The sequence below is a fragment of the Parasteatoda tepidariorum genome, chromosome 12 (genome assembly GCF_982258835.1).
Source record: "Parasteatoda tepidariorum strain Cologne lab strain chromosome 12, Ptep-v5.0, whole genome shotgun sequence".
Lineage (NCBI taxonomy): Eukaryota > Metazoa > Arthropoda > Arachnida > Araneae > Theridiidae > Parasteatoda > Parasteatoda tepidariorum.
This window is the reverse complement of record NC_141766.1, coordinates 62,602,117-62,617,689: the sequence shown is the minus strand read 5'-3', so window position 1 is coordinate 62,617,689 and position 15,573 is coordinate 62,602,117. Positions and strand designations below refer to the sequence as shown.

Sequence of the window (15,573 nt, the reverse complement as noted above, 5' to 3'; positions counted from 1 at the left end):
ATATGTTTATAATTTCAGGAAGGCCTTAACCTCGATTCATAATTTTAAAGTGTTTTTCATATCGGTATAAATACCAACTTTATTAAATAAATGTTATTTCACTTTGTTTTCTTTTAAATTATCAAAAGATACTTAAGCATAATGCTCGTAATATTACGGGATTTTAGGTAATACTATGTAGTTTGTTGAATGCTACACATGCACACAGGTAAATAATAAGTGATTTTATTTCTTAATTAAATTAAATCGTTTTATTATCTATTTACTTTTTAAGAGACTCGTTTCATCAACAACTTATAAAAATGATTATTATTGTAAAAAACTGCATTAATTATTACTTCCGTTTATAATATTTCGTTACATGGTGGTTATATGGTAGTTTTATAATTCCTTTAAACTTGTAATAACATTTATGATTTCTTATTATTTGGAAATTTACAGTTTTACGTCTTCGATGAATATTGTAAAATATTAGGTTGAGGTATCATTGATTTAAAGAAAAAAATGGAGAATAAAAAATTATTGTAGCGGTAGAGTTAGAAGATTCAAAGTAAGGTTTCAATTTACTTAACTGTTACTTCGCTGTTGATTTCGTGTATGGAAAAAGCATCTAATTCAAATTTAAAAACAGTAATATATTTATGATTTCTAATTAAGCGTATGTTTGAGTAATTGCGTCTTAGACAAAGTTTGCTGAAATAATGAACAAAATACTATAAACGTTTGTATAAAAGGGATTTAAAGCTAATGGCAATTAGACTAAAAAAATATTTTTATTTATACAATTATTATATTTTATACAATTATAATATTTTAAAAATATTTTATACAATTATGCAACTAGTTCATATAATTGCAATTTAACTTTAAATTTACCTACAGAAAAATATATTCTTGTATTTTTAAAAGATTGAACAGTTACTTTTTCAAAAGTAATTTTTACAAATTATTATTACAAATATTTTTAAATTATGCATAAATAAGGTAAATAGAGTAAGTAAAAATTCTTAATTTAATTAATTATAAGAATACTTTATTAATTAGAAGGCCCAAAAGAAACATTTTTTATAGCAAACATAGAAATAAAGAAGTATGAATAGATTTAAATTGTCTTATAAATAAAAATATGGACCTCTGAAAAATATTCGGTGTTGTGAAATAATAACAGAAAGCATAAAAATTGCAATCTATAACGGAAAAACAACATTACAGGGATGGAAAAGATTTTCACTATTTTCATTAGATGGCGCCACGACTCAAAAATATTTTTAAACAGGAGTATTCTTTATGAGAAAAACAAACGAGACATTTAGCAAACATGCGAGTAGTAAACATGTTTCATTGGTCCGGAACTTGCATACATTATTGATTAATTAAAAACTAATTCAGGTAGTAAAGAATAATTATCATTAAATTTCAAGAAAGTCCTTAGGTGATATAAAAATATTTTTTTATTTTCTCATTAAAAATATACATAATAATTTATTTATTTGTTTATTATTTAAACTTATATTTCTAGAATTGTTTCATAAAATATTTAAAAAATGTTAAGGATTCATACATAGATGTTAAAAGTAACGAAACGAATTTATTATGTTGTGTGCTTGGAAAAAATTTTACAAAATGTTTAAATATAGATTTGATTTTTTTTAATTATTTAAAAAACACTTTATATAAATAATTCTAAAAACAAAGTTAATGACTTTAAAATATTCTTATCATTTTAAATTATTGAACTCGTCTAGCTATAGCAGTTTTTGTAATTTAAAATGAATAATTTAATTTCTTTGCATTTCATAAAGCGCATGGTATGACAATAGCGAACAATCTATTTATAATGTTGCTTTTAAAAATATTATTTAACTTGGTGTTTTATATATATATATATATATATACAAAAATTATTCATAAATTCAGGTAATTCTGAAGCATGTTTATTAATTGATTATCATATTATAAATTTATTCTTTATCTGCTTCGAAAATATAATTTTAGTATTACTTCCTTCAAAATTTGCGTTTTTTTTCATTTGATAGAAACAGACTTTCAGTACAGACATTTCATTCTGATTTGATTATTGGTGAATTATTAGTTCCACATTATGATGAATTGAATACAAGATAATAAATACATTTAATTTGAATAATTTAATTTAATATGAATTAATTAATTTAATATTTTGGTCTATATTCAGTCAAGCAAATACTTTATTTCCCGCAAGTCTAATTATAAAATTAAGATATATTCAATTATTAAAATATTTATACAATGAAAATCATAATTCTTTAAAAAAACGTATAACAATATCAAATTATATTTTTACCATATTAATAAATTAAAATGCATTTCTTAAAATACGAGAAATTAAAAAACCTTTGAAAGTTGTGGATAGTTGATATAAATTATGGAATATCCTATTGTTATAAATTTTAGAAATCTGAAATATATTTTAATATTTTCATGTATCATTAATATTATTAATATTATTAATTTCAATAATATTTTCAGGGATTTTACAAATTACGATAAAGTACGGTAAGAATTTTAATTATGTAAGTTTTAATTAAATTTTTAAGGTTTGGTAACGTTTTCTTAAAGTTTTTTTTTTTAATTTATTATTATTTAATTTTTTTTTAATGTTCTTTTCCACATTTAGCAAGCTAATATATGATTACATGTTTTACAAAATACTTAATATCATTTAACAGTACTAAAACAAAAATACATTTATTACTTTAAACTGAAATTGCTAATATTATTTAATTAATTATTACAAACTAATCCCGTAATAGCATAGTTATTTTTATTCAAGCTGCTAAACACTCTTATGAATTAAAAATTCAGGGAGCTTATTTGATATCAAATTACAACTATTATTTATTATTTAATGAAGATAGTAAGATGTCTAATGAAAAATTAATTAAGAATGAACAAAAAACATTGAAAAAAAATTTATTATTCCAACTCACTCTTTGCAAAATAAGTAATTTCTTATTACTATTTAAATACCTGAACTGCATATTTTATAAGTTTTAAAAATACTTGTATTTAAAATAGCATTACTTAAATGGTTATGGTTGAAATATTTATTTATTGATAGAAAAGCAATAAATTATTATTTTTCATGATTTTTTTTCCCGAGAGTTATATTCCCTAGATTACGCCTTCATTATCAATAAAATAAGACTAAGAAATATCACAATTAATAAAAATGCATACGTGACTCATTATTACAAATAAACAAGTAGTCTGATATTTATAGTAAAAATGAAAGCTTTTAAAATGTGTGTAATTATTTCAAAAAAGGACGAAAAACATTAAAAAAAGTGTTATTATTGCATTAAATTAATAAAGATTTTCTAAATTATAACAAAACAAATATAATATAATCTGCTGATAAATAAATAATTATTTTAACAAATCCTTTTCATGAGTTTAATCAGAATAACATTAAAAAAGATATTTAATGAGGAAAAACTATTAAATCTATACGAATTATTTCAATCTAAAGCAAAGTCTTTATCTCAATGAAGATGAAAATATTCTTAAAGATCGATGAATAAGTAAAAAAAATATATTTTCTTTGTCAAAGCAGCAATGTCGCGACAAAGCGAATTCTAAAGTGAAGCTTTGGCCAATCCGTTAAATCTGTCATGGGTTGCAGCTCCTTTGTTATATTCACAAGCAGTCACACAGCATGGAATAATGGATAGTGTGAAGATTATTTTGTCCACACGTGGTTTCGCCACCAGATGATAGGAACATCAACGAGCATGAAACCAGATAAAACGTGAATGATAGCTTTATTTGGCACATTTTCTGAAAGGAAATGTTTGTTGAAGGGAGTAAAAGTGCATTAATTGTATTTTAAGGCATTTTCATTATAGTTAAAGCTGTTCTTCAAAAACTCTGTTACTATTTTTAAAGCTGTTGTGACTTTGAAATAGTTATTCATAACTGTTAGATTAAATTTTGCTCATCTTTTGCGGGGGCCTTCCCAATTAAGAAGGTGTTACTAAATATACATACATTGGAGAAAAAAAATGATGGCCAACACCACCAGAATATGGTAAATTTAACCGTGTTTCTGGCTCTATTCAAGCACCAATAAGCTCTGTGATTTTTACCGGCGATTTGGTAATGATTTTCGTAACATTATCAACAAAATATTATTTTATAATATACGATAAAATTTGGAAAATGTGTAAAATTTAATAATTTCATTATGGCATGAAATCGATTATACGGATAAATTTACTTTTCAATTTTGTATTTTACTAAATGTGTATTAATAAGAACTTCAATAACCATGATTTTCTCTTAACCGTTACCATATGGATGGAAATATTACCAAATAAATGATTCAAATACTAATACCCTATATTTTGGTTTTATTTACCAGAATGATGTTTTTCTTTAAAGGAATGTCATTACCCTGAAGTTTTGTAATTTTATCATTTCTCCGTTTATGAAGAAAAGCCAACATTTTGTGATAATAAAAAGCATTTATGACTTAATCTTTAAAAACTTACTCCATTGCATTGTTTGGTTAACATAAAATTATTCATCGTTTTTAAGGATTTTCACTTAGGTGGAACTATTTTGCAAATGAGTGGTTTTTTCATCTACATTTTTTAGGCTATTAAGAAGGCCAGACAACTCTGCTAAAGAAGATAGTATATACGGTATGAAATTAATACTCTAAATAAAAATGTGTTTCTTTTTCTTTTCTTTTTCTTGGCTGAAAAGCTTTTAAAAACACCTTTAAAGGAAATAAACAAAATTTTAAAATAAATTAAATATGCTTTTTTTGATCATAGATCTTTTTGTTGAGCCAATTTAAATTTTAACAAGAAACATATTTTTTATTAAATAAAGATATATTTTTATCAATTTAATAAAGTAAGGATAAACGAGTCTCATAATTCCGACTGACTGAAGAAATAAATGTGCTTTCCTGAATAAATATATACTTCTACATTGTTACATAATAAATATATAATTCTACAATATTATGTCTACAAATATCCTACCAAACAAAAAAAGTAACACACTTTTTTACAAAAGCTGAACAAGATGAAAAATACATTACATACATACAAATATTTTAAAGAGATAAGTAAATTACTTCGTTTGTAATGGAATGTGACATAATGAGTCATAATTTAATTTAATTTAATACATTAAAAAAAAGTATGGTCAAAACTGTCAGAATATGGTAAAATTTACCGTTTTTCTGGCTCTACAAGAGCACCAAAAAGCTCGTAAATTTTTACCGAAGGTTTTTGGTTATGATTTTGGCAAAATTAACAAGAACGATTTTATAATTTCTAATAAAATTTTGTAAGTTTGTTAAGGTTATCATGATATCTTAGGGCATGGCCATTTATTCGGTTAAATTTATTTTTTAGTCTTGTATTTTTAACTAAGTTTGCGATAATAAGAATTTTAATTTTGAAAACCAGAATTTCTGGTAAACTGTTACCATACGAACGGGAAAATTGCCATATGAATGGTTTAAATTGCATATACTTTGGGTTTTTACCAAAAATGTCATTATCATACAGTCCGGTAATTTTACTAGAATTTTTTTTTCCGTGTATTAGACACTGAAACATACACCATTATTTTTTTCAAAAAGAGAAAACTTTTGTTACAAACGTGGAATGGTTAATGTCATATTATATCTATATTTCTATAAAGTGTTCTATAATGACCATTTTTGACATATATTTTTAGATTTCTTATTAAAGAAATTATTAGATTAAATTATTATATTATCTTATTATTATATATTTATGTTTCTATAAGGTGATCTATAATGACCATCCTTAACATTTATTTTTAGATTTCTTATTAAAGAAATTATTAGACTAGATTATTATATAACATTATCTTATTTGATTAAACAGAAAGTATTCACATTAGGGGTCGAAAACTAATATTTACGCAAGAAAATAGAAATGTGATCAAAATTTAATAGATCACTACTAAGGTAAGCAGACTGAAAACATCAACACTTGTTGCCGGAGGACACAGTGAAGTTTTGAAAGACAAATATTATAAATATCTAATTTTATGAGGCAATGAATCTGGCTTACATATTCTGCATATCACCTTCTTCGATTCGATATAATTCAGTAGCATTAATCGTACTTTTTAAAAATATATACATTTTTAATCTTGAGATAGTTTCAAAACAAACGTTATTTCTCTTGCAATCTATTACTACCTAGATTTATTTCCTGACTCTTGAAATAAAATAAACTATATAATCTATGAGCCATATCATTCATAAAATGATATTAACATGTATAGTTTTTATGTACAAAAGTTGCGTATCCTGTTATTCCTTTCCCAATTTTGCTTTCTCAATTTTTATTCCAAGAGATTAACAAATCGCTTCCTCAGCCAAAGTTTATACAAGAAGCTCTCTTTTTATATTTTCCTAAGCTCAAATTTCTGCAAGCATAATTTCAAAGATATTAAGTTTTCTTACGTCAAAGGTGATCGATTAAAATTTTCTGTGAAAGTCGCATTTGCAGTTATTGAGTAGTCTGAAAAATGTCCAGCACTTTAGAAGTTACCAAAGTTTTAATGTCCTAGCCAACGATTTTTTCATCATTTGCCGCATTTTATGTAGCAAGATTTAAATTTGAAAGCTTGAGTAAAGCAACATATGTTACATAAGCTAATGGCATTTCTGAAGACGAGGAGTTTACAAATAAAAAGAAAGACATAGAGCAGCGGCAGATGTCTTAGGTTTTCTTTTTAAGGTGAAAAGTATAAAACGAAAAATTTTTCTACCAGAAACAAATCCACTTTACACATTTCATCCATAATTAAAAACAAACAAATTTTGTCGAATATTTATTCAAGCTGAAGTCTTCTTAAAATATATATTATTTGTTTCCTGCCTCATCTAAAGGCGTTAATGGGTTTTTTTCTACCGATTTTTCGACATTTATAATGAACAGTTTTCTAATCTGTGTGGTTTATTAATTAATTAAGCATACAGTTAAAGTATAAAGAGTGGTTTGAGAGAAAAATTAATGAAATTACTGGTGGTATTTGCTTTTATGACTATTCAATTTTATGTAGTACATTTAAAAAGGTATAAACAAATCTAATAAGTTATTTCACAGAGAATAAAATTTTGTTAAAATTTCCATACTGCATGTGCATGATAATGACATTTCTGGTTAAAAAGTATCTATAGAATTTAGACTAATAAAATCAAAATAAACGGTATTGAATCCATTCTTTTGGTAAATTTTTCCGTTCATTAGGAATTTATAACATCATATGTCTTGATCATAAGCACAATTTAGTAAAATTAATAAAACGCTAAAGGCTTCACAGAAACAAATTCACAATTACACTTTATGTAAATTTAAATTTAATTGTGTCATAAAACAAAAACTTCATGGAAATTGTTGATTATTATTTAGGATTATCTAACAATAAACTTTCTTGGACGCAAAATTTATTAATAAATTCACGAAAAATGCAAATATATAAAGTATTTCTATAACAATAATCTGGGGCAAACATACGTTTACGGAGAAAATAAGCTAGGTAAAATTAATGTTCGGTAGAGTAAAGATATTGCTGGTAATATATATAGATATATAGATATAATTCTGGTCAATAAAAACAAAATGTCATATAGTTTAAACTATTCATAAAGCAAATTTTTCTGTTTATAGGCTAAAGGTTTACTGAAAATTCATGTTTTCAAAATTATAATTCCTATTACCCCAAATTTAGAGAAAATACGAAACTAAAAAGAAAATTAAACCGAATAAATATTTTTTAAGCCCTGCGCTATAGGTATCATGATAAAATTACTTAATTTAACTACATTTATCAAATTTTATCACATACTAGTAAATTATATTTCTGTGATATTTTTACCAAAATCATCACCAAAGCTCTTCGGTGAAAATTATTCAGCTTTTTTGAGTTCCCATAGAGTCAGAAACAAGGTAAATTTCACCATAGTTTTGCCCATATTTATTTCTCTGTGTAGTTATTCTGTCCTTATTATACTGATACTTACTGCCATTATTTAGCGATAATTTGTTTAGAAACTAAAAAATTTCGGTTATGAAAAAGCAAATTTGTAAGTATTTTTATGTGGTGAAGGAACTTTAAATGATAGACAAATTTATTTTTAACTAGAAACGCTTGCCGTCACCTTCATATAATTACAATTTTTTTGTTTATTTCCCTTCAACAGACATGCACCCAATTTTTTATCCTCCGTATCATTACGATTTTAAGATAAGAAATTTCCATAACTACAAAAGAAAAAACAAAATTGACTTCTTTTCAGTTTTCTCAAAAATGTTTAAAAACCTAAAAACATAATTTAATTAGCCTTTATTTAGATACATTTTGTTACGTTGCAAGTGAGTATATAATTCATATACCCTGAGAAAAAAAAGCATTTTCAGAAATACGAGAATATGATTAAATAAAACCGTATTTCTGGCTGTATGGAAGCAACAAAAAGCTCAGTAATTTTTACAGATGCACTTTCGTAATGATTTTAATGAAATTAACCATAAAATATAGTTTTATAATATGTAATTAAATTTAGGAAATGTGGAAAAATTTGTTAACTTTGTCATGTTTTAATTTTGTCATGGCGTAAAAACCATTTACCCTGTTTCTTTCCTAATTTGTATTTTTTACTAAATGTTCAATAATGAGAACTATAATTTTGAGAGATAATGAGAACTATAATAACAGAATAACCGGTAAACCGTTGCAATATAAAAGGAAAAATTATCAAATGAATGGTTTACAAATACTATATATCTTTATATAGTATTTACCATACAGTATGATAATTTTACCAGACTATTTTTTTACGTGGGCAATTTAGTTTACTAAATTAAGCTAAAGTTTTCATTTTACTTATATTTTACCTAAAAGCATTAATAGATTGCGTTGCTATATACAAATGGAGTCATAGATTATGTTGCTATATAGAAATACATTAAAAGATTATATTACTAGCTCTAAGCTTTGTTTTTTTTTTTTTAAATTCAGATTTGTCTTTTATCAAATGCCCTTTATATAAACGCCCCTTAGCAATTCCTTTTGTTAATTTGAACAGAAATATATTGTTTTTACTCAATTATGCAACATTAAGTGTATAGAGTTTGTTTTTTTGTTGAAACGAGCAATTTTGTTATTTTTTAATTAAGTGTATTTTTTAATTATGTCTACTTTACATTGAAGTAGTTGAAGGGAAGCAAAAAATTTATTATTTTTCGTACTTTAAGTATAATTGCTTAAGTATGTACTGATATGGTCATTAAATAAATATTTCCATTTTGTTATAATTTGAATTATTTTTCTATTTGATTAATTTTAAATAAGAAAGTTGCAAGAGAAAATAATAACAAAAATTTCGGCAGAAAGTAAAAAAATATATTTTCTTAAATGAAAAATGGATAATCGAAAGTCGAAATAGCAAGATACTTTTCTTTAGCTGTTTGCGTTATTGTAGAAAATAATGATAATAATTAATGAAGATTCTTAAAGAAATCAAAAATATATCAATTTAAGATCAATGCCCATTCATAACAACATAAATAATAACTCATTATAATATTTACTAAATAATTTTAACAGAAAAAACTGTTCAAAAATTAGAAAAAAAGTACATTTCTGCTAATTTTAAACAGGTAGCACAAATACAAAGAGAATATATGCAATTATTATTATTATTATTTTTAATTTCTATTCTAGATTGATTCTTTTTTTTTTTTTTTTGCATTTATTCAGTTCAAAATTAGAAAGTTATGTTGGGATATAATAAGTAAAGCATCCGTAAAAAGTAGTTTAAAATTTTATGCAATCGAAAAATGTATAAACAGAAATAGGCAAAGTAGGATGTGTTTATTTTAGTGCTTTGTATTATTGTTATTAATAATAAGGCAGAAATCTGAAAAGTAAGCAATTTTCTTCTGTTTCTTAAATAAAGAAATTGTTCAGTTTGAAATTAGAAAATTATGTTGGGAAATAATAAGTGAAATTTCGGTGAAATTAGTTAAAAATTTTGAGCAGATGAAAAGTGCATAAGAAGATGTGGATATTAAAAGATGCGTTTATTTTGGTACTTGGTATTATTGTTATTAATAACAATGCAGAAACCGAAAAAGCAACAATTTAAAATAAATAAATACGTCCATAACAGCTTCCATAAATCTTTTTTTATAGTCTCGCAAAAAAATGATCAAACATTTTTTAAAAAAAAGTGTATTTCCTGCAAGACAACCAGACATTTTTTGAATAAATAAAACTGATTTAATAACATATAATTATGTAATTACCGGCTCTGAGATTTATGAACAAAACATAACTCGGTAGCAATCATTGTATTCAAAAAATCAAAGACAAAGCACAATGCTTAGACTACTAAATAGTTTATACCATACACATTTCTCTCGTGAATGTGTAGAACTGCATCAACAACTCCATTTATTGCTTCTTATAATTCATAATATAACTGTGATCGATATCAAAAATGCAATCGGTAGATGTAGTAGACTGATCAAACTGTTATAGGGAAATAAAATTATTAGGTTATCTTTTTCTGAGTGGGTTGTGATAGACACAAAGGCACTCCTATAAAGATCTTTCTCTATACTTTTTTTATTTTATTTTTCATAATATTTTTTCTCATATTATTACAACCAGACTCTGCAATTAACCTCAGCAACCTCCACAGTTTGAAGAAAAGTTCTAAAAGCAGTGCTGTTTGTTTTTCTTCGAGTTCCATTGTGCATTTGGAACACGTTCTGGCGGGAAAATCAAGCATGGATTTCATGCTATAAATGCGTAGTTAGTCTATAGTTGGGAAAAAAAGGGGACATTACTTTCCCCCTAGTGAGTTGTTGCGGCATCAGATTAAAATTTCAGTAATCTAGTTTCATCGTGCTTAAGTTTAACCAACGTCAAATATCTATCTAAAAACTCCGGCAATTTATTTTTCTTTCAGCATTAAGTTGCATATAAAACACAAATATTTTATTATATATATTCATGTACAGAGAAAACAAGGAAACAAATAAAAAAGAAAAACATGTTTTCTTTAAAAAGAGAAGGAAAACAAAAACGAAGATTGCCAATTTCTTTTAAAATTTCCTTTAAAAATTTTAAAAAAAAAGCCAGAAAACAAAATGACAGTAAGATATTCGTCGTCAGCTTATACGATTATATCAACAAATTAGAGTGCGTTCCAATAATGTGTCATTATAGCCAAAGCAAAATACAATACAATAGTGAAGACCAAAAATTGTGTAACACCAAAAATAGTAGTAGAAAAATAATAGAACACCAAAAAAATTGATACGAAATTAATCATACGGAATTATGCCATTTAGCAAATATGCCAATGGAAAGTTTGTAACTGTGCGAGAAGTTGAGCAATATTCCTGAACAACTTCTCTTAATAATTTAGGCCGCAAAATATTGGAAAGCGTGATAATTGTTAATACTAGTCTCGCTACTTTACCATTCGTTTCAGGCCTATGAGCTGCAGATACAAGCTGTTTAATTTTATGATGATTAAGAAATTTATTTTTTGAAATGAGAAGATGTGAGAGCTGCATTTCTTTCACTTATGAGACTTGTAGGTGTTTGATTTTGAAAAACTTGATAAAGATAAAGATAAGTAGTGTGAGTTTTATATTATATATAAGTTTAAAATGAAGATAAAACAAGGGAAAATTACAGACATATATATATATATACGAAAGGAAGATTACTTAAAATAATACTCTTATATTTAAAGACTAATTCGCATTGTTTTCATGAGAAATGAGGCATTGTTAATCTAATACGAATTACTTACTTAATTTGTCCTCTATTAGTTTGTTTTATCTGTCATTTAATTAATTTAAAACTGAACTTCAGAGAAAATCTAGAAAAATCTGATAAAGGCAGCTATCATATTTCTCTATGTTATAAAGAAAGATTACTATACAACAAGAATACAGAAATATTACTCATAATCAATGTTTAAAGACTAATCGGATCTGCGTTCTTGAGTAATGAAGCAGTGTTAATATGAATTACTTACTTAATTGGTCTACTAGCTTATTTTATCTGTCATTAAATTGATCATAAGTTAAACTTGAGCGAAAATTTAGAAAGATTAATAGATTTTTTTTATTTTTCTATTCCATAAAGAGATTACTAAACAACAACAAATATTACTAAAATAAATGCTTAAAGACTGTTGATAAGTAATGAGGCAGTGTATATACAAGTCAACACATTCATCTCCAGCTGTGAAACAAATACTGATATCCCTTTCATTTGAAATAAAGGAAATGATTAGCTGATAAGACATGCATATAAATAAGTTCATTCTCAGTCAAATCACGTGACAACAGCCGAATCCGACGACGGCAGATTGCGTCTGTCATGGCTATTATTTTTCCTGTCTGTCTACTGCCGCCAGTTTTGTTATTTTTATGCTAATTTGACAAATCAACGTCTTAAGAATATCTAAAATATCGGTTACGTTTTAAAAAGGAATATATTATTAGGTTAAATGTTTAACATGTTATGAATGGTACTTAACGAAATTGAATAAAAATTTTAGGAAAATAATTAACTAATTGATGAAAGAATTATGTGAAAGATAATTTTCGGACTCTATTTATGAGAAATATATCCCCATAACTATAATTTTTAACTGTAATAAATATGACGCTGTATGAATATCGCGGTGTTTTAACGTCTTTGATTAAAAACTTGATTGATATGTCATTTACATTATTTACATATATTATTACATAATTTTTTTGAGCTGCAAAATTTTTTTATCTGATTGACATTTTAAAATCAAAACGATCTCCAAAATGTTCTATGTTAATGATAATTTATTTCCACGAAATCAACAGAAAAACTACGAAAAGAGACAATAACAGGAAATCATATGATTTATTTAAAAATATTGAAAAATCTAAAAAACCCAGAAATGCAATTAAAAAATACCAAAAATGCTACCGTAATTTTTTAAAAAACTATTATATGGTATTTCAATAAAAAATATTGTCAAAATTATGTTTGAAAATCATTACTGAATGTAAGCAAGTTACTGTCTTTAAAACACTTACACTACACAAAATTTTGGTGTATAGTTGCCACAATTTTTGGTGTTGAAGCAAGCTGACATATTTTACAGTGTAAACAAAAAAATTTATATGTAGTCACATTTTTTATCCACTTTTTCGTTGCTATAATTTTATTTATTCATTAATTCTTGTTTGTTCATTTACTAACAAATCATCACATATCTTCATGCGCATTAGAATCAATTCCCTTCTTCATTTCAAAAACACTTCATTTATAAAACAAGTCTATTTTTAGTAATATATTCGCCCTAATTCTTTCAAAGAATTGCTCTTTTGTAAATTTTATATAATGTTTTTCACGAAAACTACAGTTCTGAACTTAAAAAATGTATTTCAGCATTAAAAAGGGTGGCCACTATACAGAAATATTTTTTACAGTATATCACTTTTTTCGGAACATAAACAGGAACAATTTTTGAATTATATTACAAAAACAAAACCATGGAAATAAAATTACAAACACTACGTTAGCAAGAAACTTCTTGAAACGAAAAACTATTGATGAAATTTAGAAAAAAATAAGGAATGAAATTTGAGAAAATAAACGAAAAAATTACAAGTTTGCATATTACTAATAAATTCTTTTAGAGAAAGAATATACTTAACGCATCATTCCGCAAGTATTTTAGGATATTGGAAACATAATCCTGACTTGATTTCGTTCTTCTAAATAAATTTTCGTTATATATATGTTAATCTAAAACTATATTTCTACATCCAGTTTTACTAAAATACAAGATAGATAACGCAAATAAATCTTCTCCAACTCAAAGAATCAACTATACAAAAGTTGAACATTTTCAACAATAATTTAATTATAAGAGGATAGGAATCTATATAAAGCTGAGTAAAAAAGAAGGTTTCATAAAAGGACATATTCTTCGAATGCCGCTCAGCCAAAGAAAAGAAAAATGGACCTTTTCTTTCTGAATAACAAGGAAGACTCGAGAAAAGAGCATATAATAATCGCTAGAAAAAAAAAGAAGAAAAAAAGAGTTTTGTTTGAAGCAAAACTTTCTTCCCAAGATGCCTTTGCATGTAGAACCTATAGGATCTCCAATGCTCATCCCTATAGCCTGAACTTTTCTGCTACAGATATCCATAAATCATAAGCACTACTGTATAAGCTACGGATGCCGAAAACACCATTTATCATTATGGTAGAAGGGTAGGGCTGAAAAGAAAAATGGGAAAAAATATTCATCTATATGTCTACTATATTCTTTCCTTTATCGCCTCTATGGAAACTTTCTCTTTCATGGAAGTAATATGTTTTATATCACTTTTATTTGAAAATTTAAGTTGAATTTTATAATTAATTTTTTTAATAAATAATTGAGAAACAATGACAATTCGCATTTTTATTATTTTTTTATTTTTGAAAAAAATTATAAGGTTGAAAAGTTTTCTCGTTTTCAAACGACTTTTGTGAGATATGAGTGTATTGCTTCTCCTCTAGCTTAAACTGAAAAAGAAAAGGTATGGTCAAAACTACCACAATAGGACTGTGTTTCTGACCACTATTTTTTATCGAAGTGATTCAGTAATGATTTTGGCAAAATTAACAAAAACTATGATTTTATAATATGTGATAAATTTTGGTAATTTTATCATGATATCTTAGAGGACGGGGAAGAAAAAGCATTTATTAAATTTACTTTTCAGTTTTGCATTTTTTACTGAATGTGTGGTAGCAAGAAATATAAGTTTAAAAACCGGAATTCCCGGTTACCATATGAACAGAAAAAATACCTACTGAATGGTTTAAATACTGTATATTTCGGCCTTATTAACCAGAATTATGTTTGTTTGTTTTTTTTTAATCAGAAGTGTCATTACCATACACTGCAGTAGTTTTATCATATTTTTTTTTCTCCCTGTAGCAACACATCTGCTTTTTCCTAGATAATACATAGAGAGCTTTTATATATATATATATATATAAAGAGAAGAGAGAGAGATTTTATATTTCTTGGTAGTTAGGCTTGTATAGTGCATTAAAACAAGGAAAAATTTACCATACATTTTCTTTTCAAGATTAATGAGAAGAAGAAAATTTAAAAAGAGAAAATACTAATCATATTATTTTCTCAATAAGTCCTTCAAAATTCAAAATAAAATTACTATACAAGCATAATATAAATACAAGCATTGCATTTAATTTTTTTTAAAGCATGCATATTTTTCTTCAATTTTGACTTAAAAGAGTGATTACAAGTTTTTCTCTTTAGCAAATTTTTGCCTTCATCTGTCAACATCAATGAATAAAATTTTAAATTCTAAAACAACCCTAAAGTGAAATTTTAATACAAATTTAAAGATAATCTGAAAAAGTAGGGAATATTTCTTAACTTCCATTTTCACCTGCTCGTCTGCTTACACAGATGTAATAAAAATATGTATTTATTCC

General features: G+C 25.3%; 1 protein-coding gene and 1 long non-coding RNA gene across 13 annotated transcripts in view; one reads left to right on the top strand and one right to left on the bottom strand.

The window, feature by feature from the left end:
• LOC107444120 (homeobox protein Hox-D4a) overlaps positions 1-15,573 on the bottom strand; it is a 232,196-nt gene that overhangs the window by 120,324 nt on the left and 96,299 nt on the right. The gene's annotated exons all lie outside the window — the stretch shown is intronic.
• Positions 1-15,573, top strand: part of LOC107444121 (uncharacterized) — a 244,955-nt gene that overhangs the window by 202,603 nt on the left and 26,779 nt on the right. The window contains exon 1 of one of the 11 annotated variants that reach the window (XR_015431007.1): positions 1,295-1,432. The exons of 9 other annotated variants lie outside the window; for them this stretch is intronic. This is a non-coding gene — a long non-coding RNA (uncharacterized LOC107444121). Of the gene's footprint in view, positions 1-1,294; positions 1,433-15,573 lie in introns of those variants that run through there. One more of the 11 variants, XR_015431009.1, reaches the window with a different exon arrangement.